This window comes from Taeniopygia guttata, chromosome 2, assembly GCF_048771995.1.
Source record: "Taeniopygia guttata chromosome 2, bTaeGut7.mat, whole genome shotgun sequence".
Taxonomy (NCBI): domain Eukaryota; kingdom Metazoa; phylum Chordata; class Aves; order Passeriformes; family Estrildidae; genus Taeniopygia; species Taeniopygia guttata.
In genome coordinates, this window is record NC_133026.1 from 126,112,110 (window position 1) to 126,125,604 (window position 13,495).

Here is a 13,495-nt window from a genome sequence, read left to right on the forward strand (position 1 = left end):
TGTCTTTATAGGAGAGGTGCTCCATTCCCTCTAGTTATCACTGTGGTGCTAAGCCCTTTTGCCTTCTGTTTCTTCAGCTGTGCAAACAGTGAAATGACAAGCCCATAATCTATTCCCTGTTCAATTTACTGAAAATCTGCAATGTAGTTTTAGGGGTTTTTTCTCTTTCAGTGTTTAGTCAACAGAGAGATATTTTCAATGGGTTCATCCTTTATAACATTAAAACCAAGCCCTCTATCACAGCTCGGTTCAGCTCTACTGCTCTCACTGAAAGCTGGTCTGTTTGCTAGAATGCACAGACCTTGACATGCCATAGAGTTCCCTCTGTTTAAGCAGTGGGTGAAAAACATGGTTAGGTTTGGGTCTCTCAATGTAAATTCTAATCTGACACTATTCCAGGTGAGAAGGATACTCAGATTCAGCTGCCTCAACTCTGAAACAGCTTTTCAAGCCTCCTAAGTACCACAGTTAATTGAATATAGAAAACACAGTTATATCAGAGATGATGGCTTATCATTAATTTTTGAAACAACAAGCTGGTAACTGACAAAAAGAATTCAGCTTCAGCAGTGGAATTTCTAGAACACACAAAAATGCTATTCTCCTGAAAAAGAAGAAAAATATGAAAAAGTCGGGGAAAAAAGTGAGTCTGTGGGGAGAAGTAAGTTCTTAAGGTAACAATAGGTTCCTAGATATAATTTTGCTTCTGAAACTTCTAATGAACTTTATGCTTATGCAGAAGTAACTTTGCTTTCCCCTCTCCTATTACATTTTTGTGCAAAAGCAGCCTTCTTTTCCAGACAGCATGCTCCTTTTAAAATGTTCTTACTTTTGTTGTTTCAGTTCTTTTTTACTCTAATGCTCCTGTCATTTGCTACTGGATTTCTGGTCAGAGAGCTGCTCAGAGCAAATGGCTCTGCCTAAAGAACATTCACGCTTTTCCCAAAGGGAATCAATGTCAATAATACTGCTTTTCTCTCTCACATCTTCCCACATCGGGCAATAGCTCACTTGTAGAAAAGTTAACTCTCACAGCCTTAGCAACACTCATATTCAAAATAAGAATGAAAAACAGAAACGCACATAGAAAAAACACCTCCAAAGAACTACAACCTTAGCCATGTGCTCATAGAATGTAGCACAACAAACTAAACCAGCAAGCACAGCAATTCAACCCCAAGGAATCGTTCTGCAAAAACAGCACCTCATGGTTCAGTGTTTCCTGTATTTTAGTGGCATTTATCAGTTTACAAGTAACAAGATTATAACAAAGCATGCCACTCCCATCTCCAGCCCCTCTCAAGCTGCCAGATTGGGATCCAGAAAGCTTGTTTCTCTCACATTTTCCCCAGTAATCTTGATCCAGTTTGTACACAGCCAGCTATGGCAAGAGTAATTTCTATGAAGTACTGCTCTCATCAGTGAATGCAGACAATTAATAATTATCTTCAGTGAAAACAATTATTTGATGGATAATATTGAGAAATCCCATACACGTACTAGAACATATCTGCAATCTATTCCAAATTCTTGGCAGATACCAACTCCAGGTGCACCTTTGAAAATAAATGCCTTTACACACTATTTGAAGGCAAGTAACACCAGACAGGCAGCACAAGTAGCAGCCCCAAAGATTAATGTGAGTATTTGAGAATGCTCCTCTGTAATCACAATGAAACACTGAGTTCTGCAGGGACTGGCCACTTTCAATATCTAGACTCTTACCTTGAATAAAGGGCAGTTGTATTTCAATTAATAATGACATGACTTAAGCAACATTGAAAAATAGATACATATTTTTGGGCAGAAAATTCAATAACAATTTGTCAGCTGCTCTTGCTACAGACAGAGCATTACCACTGAGGGCTGGGATCTCATCACCACACGGCCAATGGTGGAGCACGCAGGACAGTGGTATCAGGATGGATGCTGCCACAGGCTGGGAGAGGTTGGCAGGCAGAAAATATGGAGAGGCAATACAGCCAAGCGGCTGCATCACTTAGACTGTCTAGCAGAACTAAACAGGAAGGCTACAACCACCTCCACCTGCTGAATAAATCCAAGCTATATGAGGATACAAATTACTACATCTCAACTTTGTTTTTTTAATGTTTGCTAGTATTAGTGGTTTCATTACTTTTTCATATTTTCAAAAACTACACAAGCACAAAAAAACCCCTTACCTCTTCACCATAAATCAACATCTTATTTGTAATATTTACTGGTAAACTTACATCACTGTTAGCAAAGAATTAAACATTGGCAGCTAATCATTCTGACTGCACAAAAAAAAAAGAACCTTTACCCATCATAATATTTTAGTCAGTCAGAAGTTAAATTCCAGATTGCCTAATCAAACACCTGCATTTTGCAGCACTTGGCTGTGTAATTAAACGTGGAGCATCGAGCCATAGTGTTCAAGGTCAACAACTAAAACATCAGTCATGTAAGTAATAAGCCCTGGCTGACTTTCCTAAAACCATTCTTCAGCAGTAAAGTGTTTTTAAATAGATCAAGAAGATGGCTAGGTTATGAAATAGTTGCAATTCCCAGTGTCAGACCTTTTCAGAACTTTTAATTAGAATATAAGCTTCAGATTCCACAGCATACCATGCCTATTAAAACTCATATAGGTATAATCAGGAGTGGTCTCAATTATGAACATATTATAAAGGGATTTTGCCTGGGTATTCCTCCCAAGCTAAACAGTTCACCTCATACTCTAAAGATTATCTTCATTAACTGTATGTTAATAATGCCCAGAATTGCGTACTGTAGATATACTTTATCATGTTCCACTAGGCTGTCATTCAGGCATATATTTAACTGCTAAGAATGCAATTGATGTTGTCTAAGCCAACGGATCTACTTAAAAACCTGAGAATTTCCTGCATAAAAGTTGAGGTTAGTACCAGCGCACAGACTGCAGAAGCAGTCATGCTCTAAGGCATGGGAAGGCCACGGGGAAGATTAAAGATTTTCTTGAAGAAGAACCTTGTAGTATCTGGAGAGAAAGAAACACTTTCACACCTGAATCTTGCTGAGGGGTGAATACAATTAGTCTTTCTCAGGCAAGACTTTGTCCAACTCATGTAGTGGCATTTTACCTGAGTGAGCTAGAATGGATCATTGAGCTAGATGCACTTTAAAAATCTTTCAGACCAAAATATTCCATAATTCTATGACTCTGTAACTTGGTCCAAAACTGCCTGAGTTTTGCAATTCAGTACAATACAGAAAAACAACCCAAAATTTCCTGAATATTTGACTATGCTCCTTCTCCATTCAAACATCGAAAATTACTTCAGAGTAGTTACACTTCTCATTTTAGCTATTTCAAAATAAAGAACAATATCAGATATATGCACCGAGAATAGAATTATTAAAAATGCAAATATCTCCCTTTTTTTCATAACTCTCAAGAATACAGGTGCATAAAAAGTTGAAAGGAAAGTTCAATGCAAAAATGTTCACAATATTTTTTCATAGCAATGCCACAAAGGAATAATTAAACCCATTTATGTTTACAGAGCATTTTGAGACATAGTAATTCAGTTTTAGTAACTTTTAAGGAACATAAAATTCTCTTCCAGACTCCTAAATTCCAGGAAACAAATATCTCTGTCCTTTTGACTCCAGTTCTAAAGAGTTACTTGTATTTGACTATGCAAAATGTAAAAAAATAAATTAAAAAAAAAAAAAAACAAAGAAGAAAGGGTATAATAAAAGCAAGAGCTACTCAAAAGCAGTTGTAATGATTCACTGTTTCACACAGTGCTGGGTGAAAAGTAAAATGGTAGAAAGAAGGGTGGATAAAGTGTACCAAAGATGAATAAATTAATGCTTTGTAGTATGTATGTGCAATGTAAATCTGTTCTATAGATAAGGTTGCCCTGAAGAGGAAAAAAGGATTTCTTTTCCTTAAAAGTTAAGAAGAAAAATCTTATATAGTTAATATAAATATCAGCCCCTCCAAAAGAGGAAAAAACAAACAAACCATTTGCAACACAGTGGCTTTTAACAAAAGATACCAAATGCATAATGTCTTTAAATGGAAATTTGCTGAATGTGCACTCTTCCTGCTAAAGTCTTCTGATGGAACTGTGAGAATGCTTCTGTAAAATAGTGCCATGCTTTGTTAAATATATTTATGCAACCTACAAAACTAAAGGGTTAAGCTTATAAAGGAATCAAAACTTGTGATTATACGAACACATTCTTTGTCATATCAACATTTGAACATAATTTCATAAAGAGCATATATATCTGCCTAAAGATCTATTTAATGAATCCCATAGAAAATACAAAGCCTTTTAGTTACAAAGGAATGAGGAGAAGGTGGTGTTTGCATCAGAATAAAGGCTAAGATCTATCTTAATTCCTCATACATCAGTCCATATATCAGTTATGTTGCAAGTGATACTTACCATCCTGAATTTGCAAATCCTTTGAGATCTAAGAGCCCTGCACCACTCTTTCAATCTGCAGCTTTTATTTTAGGTTTTCATTTCTCATCTTCAAATGGTATTTCAAACAACTGTTCAAAGTATAGCTAAATTCTCAGAAAATTATACTTTATGCATTATATTAGTATGGTTCTAGTATCTCAGCACACATTGGATAAAACATTTTCAAAGACTAGACTAGAGGTCATTAACACCAAACCCATTACCCATCAAAAATGGTTTGCTTTCCTTTATTGTCTTATTTCAGTCAAGTGCTGCTGTTTAACCATGCAAATTATTCTCATTTATATGTTTGTAAGAATAGTTGTCTATTAATACATAAAATGGATATTTCAATGTATAAAGTGCATAAAGCATATGTGTTTTGAACTCGACTTTCTCAGAAATCTATACATTCAGATATGGAGTAAACAGTTTCAAATATAAGCCAAGAATTCAAAGGGGAAAATATATTTTATCTTTAGCAGTGCACTTCTATCCTTTTCAGGTAAGAAAATTATCAATTCATGTTCACATTTTTCAGTGCACTGACTGCAATAATCCACTAGAAACTAAATAAAAAATTAAATAAGAGAAGACAGAGATACAAATTTACATTGGTATATATTTGGAAAGCATTGATTTTTCTCCTTGTGCCTTCATCAGAAGTGAAATTTGCATGTCTGCATTTGTTTAACAAGAATAACATCAACTTTCACAGTGTCTTGTCATTTCCATATATCTCCGTCTGCATGCTATCACCATTTGACTGATAGTTGTATAACTCTAAGAATAGTGATTGCTTTCCAATGTTATAGGCAAATAACCAAAATCAATGTGCACTCCACAGAAACAGTGATTTTAAGAATTCTAATATCACACTACAGTAGCAGTGACCCTTCCAAGGGAGGATCTGAAAAGTACAACCCAGCAGAAGATAACACTCAGTGGCTGAGCCTGATTTGATGTCTGCAATGCTATTACTTAATAATATATCATGACAGACTAATACCTGTTTGTCTTCTGGCTACACTGCAATCAAAGTAGTCCGATTACATTATCTTTGAGGATCTGAATAAAAAGCTGGGGCTGGTTCTTGTACTGCTAATAGAGTAACAAACAATGCTGTGCTCATGCCCTGAAGACTCTGACTTCTATCAAGAAAGAGAAGTAAAAAAAAAATGTAAGGAATAATTAGTATATAAGAATTATTTCTGTCTCAAAGAAAAAATTAACCAGATAAATAACAATGCACGTATAATATGTTGTAAATTAATAATATCTGGAACCAATTACAAGTTTCCCTACAAATACACAGATATTTATATTCTTGCAGATATAGATCTTCAAAGGCATTTGGAAAAGGAAGACAGAGTGACCTTGAGGACAGCTGCTGAGTTCTGTTATTATTACTCTGAAAAAAAAACCCTGTTTACAGAGGTGTTATTCACAACAAAAATTCTTGTGTGCGTGCCCCTCTATAATAATATTAATTTAAAAAAAACCAACACCTTTGTCTAAAGAGCCTAGCATACGAAAAATTATAATAAAATTTTCCATGTATTTTGTTCCAGTAGAAAATTGGAGCTGGTCCAGGGTATTTCATTTTGTAGTAGGCAAGAAGAGTTGAATTTATGGAACTACAGTCCATCTCTGAATTATATGTATTTGACTCAGCAGTCACTTACAGACAGAAAAGTAAAGTTTTTACAATACTAAATCATAGAGTAATGGCTTTAGCTAGCTGGTACTGTGGGATTAAACTTTTCATTAGCTCATCAGCCACAGTTTAGCCCAGACAAGATAAGTTTAGGTCAGAGGTTTGGGTATAGCTGTTTTCAGCTGATGAGCTCTGGGATAAGCAGTGCAGGTCATCTGTTTCTGTCACAGAACAAGAAAATGGGTAGAACTGCATGTTTCTCTTCAGTGTATATGAATAAGCTTAACACAAAAGCTTTCTCTTCACCCTTTCCCCATGAACTCTTTTGCAGAAGTTTGTCTGTTCTAAATTTTTAAGCACATATTGGTATGCCAATGTATTATTGAAATAGCTTTTGCCAGACCTACCTGTGGAGGGCTTACTTTTCTTAAACATTTCTCTGCTATGCTTTGATATCTGCTTCACCTGCTGTGCCTGCAGTCACACAGGGTATGTTCTGCAGTTGCTTCATCCCATATTCTCATTTGAGATGTTATCAAAACTTCATCAGCTGGGACATGGTATTGCAAATGGAGAACAGAATAAGGCAGCTAATGGGACAGTGTCCAGGGAGGGACATGGACAATGATAAATGGAAATACAATGGAAGGAGTAATAAAGATTGGGAGGTCAAGTTGAGGAAGGAAAGGGAAAGAAAAAGCAGAAGGTCTAGGGACAGGGCAGTTATAAAAGCATTCTGGAAGTAGAATGTTAGGTCAAGTTCTGTGGAAAAGGGAGTAAGTAAAACAGATAATGGTAGAAAGTGAAGAACAGAAAAAGGAAGAAGGAAAAGAAAAAAAAAAACAAACAAAACAAACAGGAAGCCATAGTGAGCTTTTTTAATATTTTAGAACACATTCACTTTAGTCAGTAATTTCTAGATATAACAGTGAAAAAAAACAGCTTTGTCAATTTAAATAATAAAAGTTTTTAAAATCTCAGGATGAGAAAGCAAAATCACCTTTTCTTTGAACTTTTAACTCTGCCTTCACCTTCTTACAGGAAAATACATTAGTCAACTTCAACTGATGTGGTATGTTTCACAAAAGGTAGGTAGGGCCACGGGGATTCTCCCCCAAAATGTATCTTCTATCCTTGCCAAAAAACATTCAAGACAGTTCTCAAACCTCATCAGTCATATAGATAGACCTATACGATACTAACTGGAAATACAAAGAATAGATAAAAACAAAACAACATGATGAAAACTGCAATGGAATTAGAGAATTGCTTTCAAAACTCTTTTCCTTCCTTGAAATGCCAGTGTATTTCTACTTGAAATAATAAAATCAAGCAAAAATATCAAAAGCTGGTTCCTAACAGCACGTTTTGTTATGTAGGCATTTATTCCCTTTTCAACCAGTCACAGGCCACTCCTTGCAATATCTTCCTGGAAGGTATTCAAGTTAGTTAAAAAAAAAAAAAAAAACACCAATGAAAAAAAAGCAAATATAGCTATCCCAAGAATATGGTAAAGTAGTCTATTTTTGGCTCCCTACTTATAGAAACCTGACTAGTAATCATATTCTGAACAATCTAAAATAAACATGCATAGATAATTCTGGAAGATTCAAACAGTCAAAGTGCTATCCTCCAGGATTAAATAAATTTTGCAGCTGCCATCACTTATATTGAGCTAGTACAAGCATTTCAAGATTCAGGCATAGAAATAAAATGTGCAGCAACACTTTGAATATAAAAGCTCAATACACAAACAGACTGTGGAACAAAAAGATACCATTTGCAAAAAGACAATCTTATTTTATCCTAATAGGTTTCATATGCATTTTAAATTTCAGTGGATATACAAGGACAAAAAAAACCTGAATATCTTAGAGAGCTTGCTCAAATCAATACTCAATCAGCCATCTAGAAGGTACATTTTAAATAAATGCTTACTCAAGTTTTACAAACTGGCATTTACATTCAGAAAAACACAAAATATAGTGGGCATCAGCATCAGCCAAGAGTTTAGCTTACCACAGACCATATGGGAGGATGTCCCCATAGACTGTGTATCTTGTACTAGCATGGCATCTGCAGTACATAGCAACACTTTATCTGATGTAATAACACCTTCTGCTCTTAGCCTTTCTAAGTTATAAAACAAATGATTAAGTGATTTCACCATAAACAGCCTCATGGAACATAGACGGAAAGGGATGAAAATAGGGTATTATCACCTCACATGTCAGGCACCTTGTAAATCAATATATTAAAAGTTACAGCCTGAGTTTATACCTGTTTTTTTTAGAAGGCCATATTTCTCTTAAAAATAAATATAACTAGCAAATTGAGTGGAAGCTCTTGGAGCTCTTCGGTTTCTTCCAGTGCTTATGCCAGTAGATCAATAAATTCAATGAAAATATAATAAAATCAATGTAAATCTCAGTTATCAAGAAAGTGCTGTCATGCTTTGGAATGATTCTGTTAGGTACAATGTTGTAATGTCACCAGCACAATTCACAGCATCAGGCTACAAATTCTGAATCACCAGTCTGGATTTACCCAAGGAAACAGAGACAGAAAAAATAAACCCATCCAATATTTCATGAGTCTTCATCACAGGAGAAAATAAGTGTGGAAGAAATTATACAGCACAAATTTTTCTGGTTTATTAAGTGTTTTTCTGATATGTGCTCTTCCTCTATTAAAAAAAAATCTGGTTCTTACCTTGCCCTGTCCTATGCTAAAAGCACTGAGTAGAAAATGCTCCACTGAAGTTATAAACCCAACAATACAATAAAAATATCTTCAGAGTACTACATCTTGTGAGAGCTCCCTTATACAGTCTACATCCAAAATGAAAGCTCTCCTGACAAAACTAGCCTAGGACAGTATCACATTAGAGATTAGTTTCAAAAATTTCTGCAGTGATGTCATGTTCTCACAAAACAGCGTTTAATCAATTACAATAACCTTGTTTTATTACAGTATATCAAATTTGGTACACTATTGCTTTAACATTCTTCACTGATGTGTGAAGACCACTTGATCAAACTGTGTTCATCAAATTCTTGAAATTATTTTTCAGAATTATAAAACATGGATTATCCAGAAAACCAGAGAGTCAAATTTCATACTGCTTCTCATCAAACATTTTTAACCTTAAAGACCTTGACTTTCTTATCATACCCTTTAACAAATAAAATGCACCTCCAGATAATCTAAGCCTGTTTAAATAGGGGAAATCCTTTCAGAGTTCACTCAATGTCTGTAAAAGATGTTTGGTCTTTTGGCTTCAGAGAGAGATAACGTTAAAATATAATAGATTTTTCACTCAGAATTGCTTTTGATTAATATTCTGAACATCAAAATTCTTTTCTCTGTAATAAATATCTACCTAAGATATTACTTCAAATTGTTTACTTATGGCAAAACAAATACAACCACACTGGTAATAAAAGAAGTCCTCTAATTTTATGGAGGTCCTCTGAATTTCCTCAAACCATCCTATTACATTGACTGCTGAGGAGTTTATCAAGTTTAAGGATTCATAATTCGAGAGGTTCCAATAACCTCAACTGGGTTATGAGTCCTGAGCACCCAAACAAAAATTATATGACCTCCAAATATGTGTAGGCAAGTGATCAGCTCTGAGCAGGGCTTTTGAAGAACTCTCTTTCAATTAAAGTCCTAACACTCCACCTGAATTTCCATTCACGTACCAGAATGCTTTTTGGGTATTTTCGTAAAAGGGATTAAAGAAATGAAAGATGTTTTCATGTATGTTACATACATGCTGCAGACTGCCCAATATCACTAAAACATGTGGTGGGTCAGTAATTACTTCCTTCTTGAAAATTGAAAACTTGAAAACTGTCACTCATGTCTGGATCCGCTTCATGCACTAAGGTCATTCCAGAACTAATCATCAGTAATGAAAAAGGAACACATCTTCTTTCAGTAGAACAACTGCTAACTCAGTTAATATATAAAATGTTCAAATAAAATCCTGAAATAACATGTATAGTTTAATTATCTGTCAAGTCATGCTAAATGAAACACACACAGGCAACAAATGTGATTATATTGAAACAGGAGGGCCACTCTTCCCGTTCCAGATACTGATGTAGATCTCTCACCTTCATTTTCAATATGAACATAGGTCTTTTTGGTCTAAACTTCTAAGTAATTACATTAAAAGAGGTAAATTTATGGCTTAGCGTTTTGGCATTGCATTTAATTTTGGACAGAATTCTCTAGGCCTTCTTTTCCTATTTGGAGGTTTTTTCAAGCGCTCGTGCCTATAATTCCTATTTCCATCTGTGACTGTTTCCTTCCAGTTTTGCTTTCAGAGGAGGATAAAAAGATAAGAAAGATTCAGAGATGTAGCTGGGAGGCAGCATACTAAGCTTTGCAGGGATCAGCCAATGTTTTTCCATGACATTGTCGTTGTATGTGAATGAGACCATGCAGAAAGAAACAACAACACTGGTCTCTAACTGGAGGTAGAACAGCAACTCTTGGCTAAAGAGGAGGAAGAACAGAAAAAAAAGGAATGAGTAACAAAGATAGAGGAGAAAGAATTAAATAAACCCATGCCAGAAGAAATTAATTATTCAGATTTTTTCAACAACCAGGCTTGGACATCAAGCTTCTACTAATCCTTGTCAATGGCTGACACTTGTTTGTGTTGTTCAGTGAAGGAAGATGCAATCAGGAGTCTTTTCTCCTATTTACTGGTAGCCCAAAGAAAGGTTTATTTTATACTTTCTGTTTGATATCAAGGTAATTAATGCTGATTCCAGAAAACTTGTTTGTCCCTACAAGGGATTGTTTATAACAGCTGTGTTCAAACCTCCTGACTTGCAAAGGGAGGAAGAATTTTCTGTGTACAGCTGCAGGCATTGACTACACAACCTCCAAATAATTTCCCATGCAAATTCTAAACTAAGAGAAAATCCTAGACACATAGGATGTTACGGTTTGGAAGGGAATTTAAAGATCATCTAATCCAAATTTTCCTCTCATGGACAGGGACACCTTTCTCTAGATGGGGCCTTATCCAACCTGGCTTTGAACACTGTCAGGGTGGGGCATGCACAAACCTCCCTAGGAAACCTGTTCCGATATCTCACCACACTCACAATAAAGAATTTCTTCCTAATATGTAGCCTAAATTTCTCCTCTTTCAGTTTGTACCCATTACTAAAAACAAATCAACACAAAACAATCAGTGGAAGAGTTGCCACACTTGCTTTGGTACAGTTGGAAGCTGGGATTTCCATTCCATTCCATTTCACTCAGTAATAATCAAGTGCCCAGCTGTTCCACTATGAAACAATGGGGAGGTACAGCATGGTGAGGACAGGAATGTCACAAGAAAGCATTGAGACACACTGACATAGGAAATGGGTTTAATGAAAACAGACTCCTACTCTTCTGCTTGTATTTTTACTTCATCACCTGAATTTCCATGCAGACTGCCTCTGAGCTGTAATGCTCTTGTTCTGCATAGGCAGCAAGCTGAATTCTAGCCTATGTCAGCAGGATATAATGCTGCCTGTGGAGTTGCACAAGCCAGCTCAAATACTGGAGGCATTTTAACTATACTATAGAAGTGCCCTGCCACAGCTAATGAGACTAACCACTGCATCATGGCGTGGGAACACTCCCTAGGAGAATTCCTGAGATCTGACACTACATTTCTCTTAGATTTTAATTTCCAAGGTGGTGTATCTTTTGTTGAACCTAGACTGCTTCATGGCCTTTGAAACACTTTGGATGATGAGCTTTCCCATCTGAACTGACTCAGAATATCCAAACTCATCAATTTGCTTTTGGCTGGGCCCTGGCTACTATCACAAACTCTTGGTTTCTTACTGAGTAAGTTTCAGGTTAATTTGTGAAGCACTTCATAGCTATCAGCAAGCACGATTGTCAGCTTCTGTTCCAGGCACATGCCCAAATTATATGTTCCAATAATAAACCCTGAATGATATGGTACTATGGGAGCTGAGTCTTTAAAATGCCTCGTCTTTGTAATGCAAGCTTATTTCACTTGCAGTGATTTCCCACATCTTCCTACTCTATGTTATGCCACAAAATCTCTTTACTGTTTTAAACTCCCAGCAGTCCAATAGTTTTATAAACAGTTGCAGAAACAGTACCTGCTATTCCTGAGCCAGAACAGCCAGTTATTACTCATATCCTTCACCTGGAGGCTCCTTCTACATTCTCCAAATATTTTACTTTCAAAAATTATGCTTTCACACTTTGATTTACAAGTGATACTCTGATACTCGGAGGAGCACCTTACACTGCAGAGTGGATGAATTTACCAGGTCATATTCCACTAATGTGTGCTCTGACATGAGGAACTCCTTTAATAAGTTTTCAATTGATCTGAAAACAAATTTGAATTTGAAGTCTCCTGAATTAAATAAGGAGATAAGTCTCTCTTAACATACACACTTTCCTTCCATTCATTCAATTTTGTTCTTCACCTAGATACTGTCCAAAAATATCACATATTTGGTTATAACATCAGCATTACCATGTTTATGCTCATGCATGGTTTAAATTTATAATCTGTCATAACAGTTCAGGATTTTTTTCTAGCCACTTAGCAAGCTGCCCCTCAAGAATCCCAAACCATAAAAATCTATTGCAGGGGTACACTATCTCTAGTGAAGAGAAACATTGAAAAATAAGATTTCAGTGTTCTAGAATGCAATCACAACTACAAGGTTATGCAATTATTTCTCCAAGGAAAATCTGGACCTCTCCTATATTGACATACCACCACCTTAAGACACTGGTACACTAATATATTTTTCTGAGACTGTAAACACTGACTTCTGTGTTCAGCTTTAGAGAATTTTGGCATGCAAGCAGGCTGAAACTAGAGAAATGGCTGTGAATGCTTGAAAAGGGAAAATGGCATTGCATTAACTATTGTAAGCTTGGCTTTCTCATTTAATCTGTGTTTTTTTCTGTGCAATACTGGCTTAGCAATATTCAGCAAAACAAGAGGCTCCTGAAAAACTTTCTATATCCTAAAAGGAATGGAAAAATATCCATTTCCACATAGCGACAGTTACTACAAAAGAAATGCTGACCCCACTGACTTACTGTCTGCTTTTTAAATAGACCTCTTTTTGGATTCAGTTTCTGAAAGACAGGCTTCAGTTTATCACAAACTGCTTGCCAGACACTTCCAAGATTCAACATGCATTAGGCTATGCATTAGCAGGATGACAAACAAACCTAGAAACCCTCTGTTGATCAAGTTGTGCCAAAACTTTAACACATGTCTTTGTTTTCCTTCTTTCTCTACTTTTTCATACCTAGCCACCAACCCAAATAAAATCCAGTACATGCCCAGTATGTGTTCTGTCAAAGCTTT

General features: G+C 35.9%; 1 protein-coding gene and 1 long non-coding RNA gene across 4 annotated transcripts in view; both read right to left on the bottom strand.

The window, feature by feature from the left end:
* The window catches only part of LOC140682450 (uncharacterized), a 45,975-nt gene extending 39,472 nt beyond the window's left edge, over positions 1 to 6,503 (bottom strand). The window contains exon 1 of the long non-coding RNA XR_012054219.1: positions 1 to 6,503. This exon is cut by the window's left edge and continues 23,405 nt beyond it. This is a non-coding gene — a long non-coding RNA (uncharacterized lncRNA).
* The window catches only part of MMP16 (matrix metallopeptidase 16), a 174,061-nt gene that overhangs the window by 130,298 nt on the left and 30,268 nt on the right, over positions 1 to 13,495 (bottom strand). Inside the window, exon 2 of one of the 3 annotated variants that reach the window (XM_072924806.1) lies at positions 6,513 to 6,867. The exons of the other annotated variants lie outside the window; for them this stretch is intronic. The gene's annotated coding sequence lies outside the window, so the exon portion shown is untranslated. The remainder of the gene's footprint in view (positions 1 to 6,512; positions 6,868 to 13,495) is intronic. 3 annotated transcript variants of the gene reach the window in all.